Source organism: Salmo trutta, chromosome 16 (assembly GCF_901001165.1).
Source record: "Salmo trutta chromosome 16, fSalTru1.1, whole genome shotgun sequence".
Classification (NCBI taxonomy): Eukaryota; Metazoa; Chordata; class Actinopteri; order Salmoniformes; family Salmonidae; genus Salmo; species Salmo trutta.
Window position 1 is genome coordinate 18,345,043 of NC_042972.1, and position 6,000 is coordinate 18,351,042.

Here is a 6,000-nt window from a genome sequence, read left to right on the forward strand (position 1 = left end):
CCCTACCTCTTCAAAGAGTATCTTAAATAATCCCACAGAACCCCCCCCCCCCACACACAAAAAAACCATGTATATTGAACAAATATAAACGCAACAGGTCGGTCCCATGTTTCATGAGCTGAAATGTAAGATCCCAGAAATGTTCCATATGCACTAAAAGCTTATTTCTCCCTGTCAGTGAACATTTCTCCTTTGCCAAGATAATCCATCCACCTGACAGGTGTGTCATATCAAGAAGCTGATTAAACTGCATGATCATTAGACCGGTGCACCTTGTGCTGGGGACAATAAAAGGCCACTCTAAAATGTGCAGAGCTGTTACCAGAGAATTTCATGTTCATTTCTAGACCATAAACTGCCTCCAATGCGGTTTTAGAGAATTTGGCAGTATGTCCAACCGGCATCACTGCAGACCACGTGTAACCACGCCAGCCCCTGTCCTCCACATCCGGCTTCTTCACCTGACCAGCAACCAGAATTTCTGCACAAGCTGTCAGAAACCGTCTCAGGAAAGCTCATTTGCATGCTCGTCGTCCTCACCAGGGTCTTGACCTGACTGCAGTTCTGTGACGTAACCGACTTCAATGGTCAAATACTCACCTTCGATGGCCACTGGCACGCTGGAGAAGTGTGCTCTTCACGGATGTATCCCGCTTTCAACTGTACAAGGCAGATGGTGTCATGTGGGCAAGCAGCTTGCTGATGTCAACGTTGTGCACAGAGTTCCCTAAGGTAGCGGTGGAGTTATGGTATCGGAAGGCATAAGCTACGGACAACGAACACAATTGCAGTTTATCAATGGCAATTTGAATGCACAGAAATACCGTGATGTGATCCTGAGGCCCCTTTTTTTTATTAAGGTATCTGTGACCAACATATTCATATCTGTATTCCCATCCATTGATTAGGGCCTAATTAATTTTTTGGAATTGACTGATTTCCTTATATGAACTGTAACTTAGTAAAATCTTTGAAGTTGTTGCGTTTTTATATTTTTGGTGAGTGTTATATTTCCAAAAGCCTTTTGTGAACTAACACTCACTTGAATCTTTCCCCCTTAGTATATCTGACTTTGCTGATAGCTACTTCATTGTGTACTTACTATGACTGTGATATGTGGTTGTCTCACCCAGCTGTTTTAAGATTTTTACATTTTTTTTTTTATTTTAAGTCATTTAGCAGACACTCTTATCCAGAGCGACTTACAGTAGTGAATGCATACATTTCATACAATTTCATACATTTTTTTTTTTTTTTTTTCTGTGCTGGCCCCCCGTGGGAATCGAACCCACAACCCTGGCGTTGCAAACACCATGCTCTACTAACTGAGCTACAGGGAAGGCTAGATGAAGGGAAGATGAATGCTGTAAATCCTTCTGGACAAGAGTGTCTGCTAAATGACTTGAATGTAAATATCTTGTGGAGAATGTATGGGTGTCTGAGTTGAATTTTATTTCATTATGCAGACAATCTGGAATTTTCATTACATTACTACATCTCATAACTAGTAGAGAAGCACTTAATCTCTCATTAACCCTCAACCAGGAAAGACTGGCATGCATGTTGTTCTTAGTTCTGTATGTGAAGTTAAGGGCAAGGTGTGCTGTTCTGTTTTGAGTCAGCAGTAGTTTTTCGAGGTCTTTCTTTTGCTGCATTTTACCATATTAACGGACAGTAATTAAGATGGGTCAAGACCAGAGCCTGAACAGCTAGTACAATTGATTGTTGTGCCAAAAAACAGAAATATATATATATATATATATATATATATAAAAATATATATATAACAGCTTCAGAACCACTTTGTCAATATGACTTGACCATGATAATTGAGCTTCCAAGGTTATACCTAGGAGTTTAGCTTCTTCAACTTGCTCAATGGTTGAGGTTTAGGTCTTAGAATGTTGATGTAAAGCCATAGCAATTGAGTTTCTTCAATAACAATTTATGATCATTAACATCAAAAGCTGCACTTAAATCTAACAATACAGTTCCAACTATCATCTTATTATCCATGTATTTTAACCAATCATTTGTCATCTGAGTCAGTACAGTACAAGTTGAGTGCCCTTCTCTATATGCATGCTGAAAGTCAGTTAATTTGTTCTCTGAAAAATAGCAAACACAATTCTCTCCATCAGTTTACTAAGAGCAGGCAGCAAACTGATTTGGGCAGCTGTTAGAGCCAGCAATTTGTGCTTTACTATTTTTAGGCAGTGGAATTACTTTAGCTTCCTTCCACGCCTGTGGACACACACTCATTTAAGCTTTAGCCAAAGATATAGCAAATATGGGTGGAAATTCAGTCTGCTACCGTTTTCAATAGTATCCCATCAATGTTGTCTATACCTGGCAGCTTATGGATAACAATTGTTTTTCCACCTCCCACATTAACTTGACCAAATTCTTTCATTATTAGATGTTTTATACAAAAATAAAATGTCATTTCACTTTCCTAGTGAAATAGTAATTGAAATATATGTTTTTTATTTAACTAGGCAAGTCAATTAAGAACACATTCTTATTTACAATGACAGCCTACCCTGGCTAATGCTGGGACAATTGTGCACCGCCCTATGGGATTCAAAATTAGAGCCAGATGTGATGCAGCCTGGATTCAAACCAGGGACTGCACTGATGCCTCTTGCACTGAGATGCAGTGACTTAGAGCGCTGCACCACTCGGGTGATTGGTAATATTGAAAGATTTTGTTATAAATGACCCATCAACTTCAATGAACGATGGAGATTCATTTGGTTTTCTGCCCATGATATCAGGTACTCAAGTCTTTTTCCATTGTGTTTTATGTCATTTATCTTGGTTTTGTAATATCATTTTTTAAATTTTTTAAGTTTAGTCAACATTTCTCAATTTATGTCAACCAATCAGCTGAGCAGCCTGACTTCTTTGCCACCTCTTAGGCATAATTTATTTGAACCATGCAGTTTTCAATTCATCATCAATCCAGAGGGCTATAACATTTTTTGTTGTTGATTTTATTAGGATCTCACATTCCTATTACCTACACATAATACGACCCCCCCCCCCCCACACCACCACCACGAACCTCATGTGCATATATGAATTTGAACATAACATATTACAATATCCTCTAAGACCAACTTTAGTCGTTCAAGACATTTTGTGAATTAATCTCTTGGAACATTCTGGCAAGAAGTTCCAGGTCTTTACTGCCCTGAAACTAAAAGCTATTTTGCCCAGCTCTAATTTGGGGTTTGGTGGTCTAAAGGAGGCCTGGGTTCTGCACTGTGTTACGAGAGTGTTTTGTCTTTCACCATATTCAGTTTATCTCATATACCGGTTGGTCTTTCAGTGGTTAATTTTATGAAAAAGGATTTGTGTATTTTCTGTCAGTTCCTTGACAGTCGTCCATTTCAGTGCATTATGTAACTCTTTGGAAGACCTCTTGTAACCACATGGTAGAACCATTCTGGCGGCCTTATTTTGTGCTGTCTGCAGTCTCTTTAGGTCACCAACACTTGCATTACTCCAGACGACAGAGCAGTACAGTAGTTAATTTGACTATGGATGAGAGCTTGTGAGGTTTGTTTTAAAATTTGCTCTGGCATATATTTCGCAATCCTTCTGTGCATACACGAGGTTCTGATTTTGTTGCAGAGCTGTGAAATGTGTGATGAGCAAGAGAGACAGTGTGCTGCTAAACAACAAACAGCCGCGTCTCTAAATCCTCTTCTATGGGTGTCCCGCCAACTGTCAGCTGTAAGGAGGGTAGCGTCTTCCTACTCCTTTTCGTACATATTAGCATTGCCTTGGTTTCCTTTATATTTAGCACTCATTTGGGTTATGCAATTTGAAATACTTGTCAGCTTCAAGAGCCTCTTTCAGCTGCCCTACAGAATTGCCTGTTACATAGACAGTGGTATCGTCAGAAAACATGGTTGGATATTTGGATAGCACCAGAGGGAAAACATTTGTATACAGAAAGTACAACATTTTACGGCTAATTTCCCTCTTAATTTAAGTGGCAAATGTTAAGGGTGCCCATGAGGTCCCTTAAGTGCTTCATTCAGTATGGGTGTCAATTTAAATATCATTTTTGGAGTTGAATGTTGCTTTCCTCTGCCCTGGTTGCAAATGGAAAATATCTACCAGCAAGCTAGGTGTATAGCTAGCTAGCTAGCTAGCTAGCTACTTAGCTAAACAATGGAATGTGCACAATCCATGGCTACAAAGCTAGCTCGCTAGCGACCTACTATGTAAGCTCACCTGACGTGCTAGAAAGTAATAGAAACTAGTTGAGAAAAAAGTAACAACAAGAAACATGTTTTATTATCAATTTGTTTATCCTGTCTTGAATGTAGAAGTCCTATTTTGTGATCTCCCAAAATAAATGTGATTTTATTTCACAAGAGAGTTTCATACAGTGAATCAGGTCATCTCTGTGGTAACCAGAGAATTTCTGCCATACATGCCTTCAAACTACCGGTACTGTAAAACCCCTTAAGTATGCCATTACCTAAGGAAAACGTTTGCGCGGCTCTATGCAACCGCCTTAAACAATTCCCCCCGGCAAGGGGAAATTATTCCTTGAGGTAAATCCTTAAGGGATACACTGAAGATGTTTTATGCAACCGGGCCCTAAGCTATTGATCTGTTAAATCAACCAGGGCTGTTGCAGTCGAGTGATCCGTACGGTATGCATGCTGGTAGGCTGTGATCATTTTCATTTGTTCTATATACTCCCATACATGGTTACTGACAATTGCTTCCAAAATCTTACTAAATGATAACAGTAGGCTAATTGGTCTACTCTTTGATACACTAAAAGGTAATTTTTTTGGTCTTTTGGATATGGACACAATTTTGCATGCTGCCATTCATTTAGGAAACTTTCCCTTGAGTAATGTGAGGTTAAAAATAAGCTTTATTAGAGCTGCAATATAGGGTGCTGCTAGTCAAAGTCATTTTTTTGTCAATGAGATGGAGCCCAGGTGACTTGTCCTCATGTAAGGACGTTAATGCTTTGAGCACTTCATCAGTAACTGTTGATACCTGTGGTAATGTGAAACTGCAGGCTTTTGATGCCATGATTTGGTCAATAGAACAAACAATGTCCCTTTCATTGACAGAATGACTCATATTCTGCCTAACATGCTGACCAGACCACTCGTGCATGTTGATTTTTTTTTTTTCACCCACACCAGATGTGATCAGGACAAGCAGGTTGAAATATCAAAACGAACTCTGAACCAACTGTATTAATTTGGGGACTGGACGATAAACAAACTCTTATGGCAACTGTGATGTCCTCAAGCACTGCAATGCAGTGCCTTAGACCGCTGGGCCACTCTGGAGGCCCCACAGTTAATTTCTTAACAGGTGTGCATGCTTTGTCAACAATTGGCATGAATCATTTTATAAATACTTCAAGTGTTGCATCTGGAATCACTTCCTCGTACACATCAGACCAACATACAAAAAGTTTTGATGATGTAAAACATGTATGATCTCTTACAGTGAGGGGGGAAAAAAGTATTTGATCCCCTGCTGATTTTGTACATTTGCCCACTGACAAAGAAATGATCAGTCTATAATTTTAATGGTAGGTTTATTTGAACAGTGAGAGACAGAATAACAACAAAAAATCCAGAAAAATGCATGTCAAAAATGTTATAAATTGATTTGCATTTTAATGAGGGAAATAAGTATTTGACCCCCTCTCAATCAGAAAGATTTCTGGCTCCCAGGTGTCTTTTATGCAGGTAACGAGCTGAGATTAGGAGCACACTCTTAAAGGGAGTGCTCCTAATCTCAGTTTGTTACCTGTATAAAAGACACCTGTCCACAGAAGCAATCAAGCAATCAGATTCTAAACTCTCCACCATGGTCAAGACCAAAGAGCTCTCCAAGGATGTCAGGGACAAGATTGTAGACCTACACAAGGCTGGAATGGGCTATAAGACCATCGCCAAGCAACTTGGTGAGAAGGTGACAACAGTTGGTGCAATTATTCGCAAA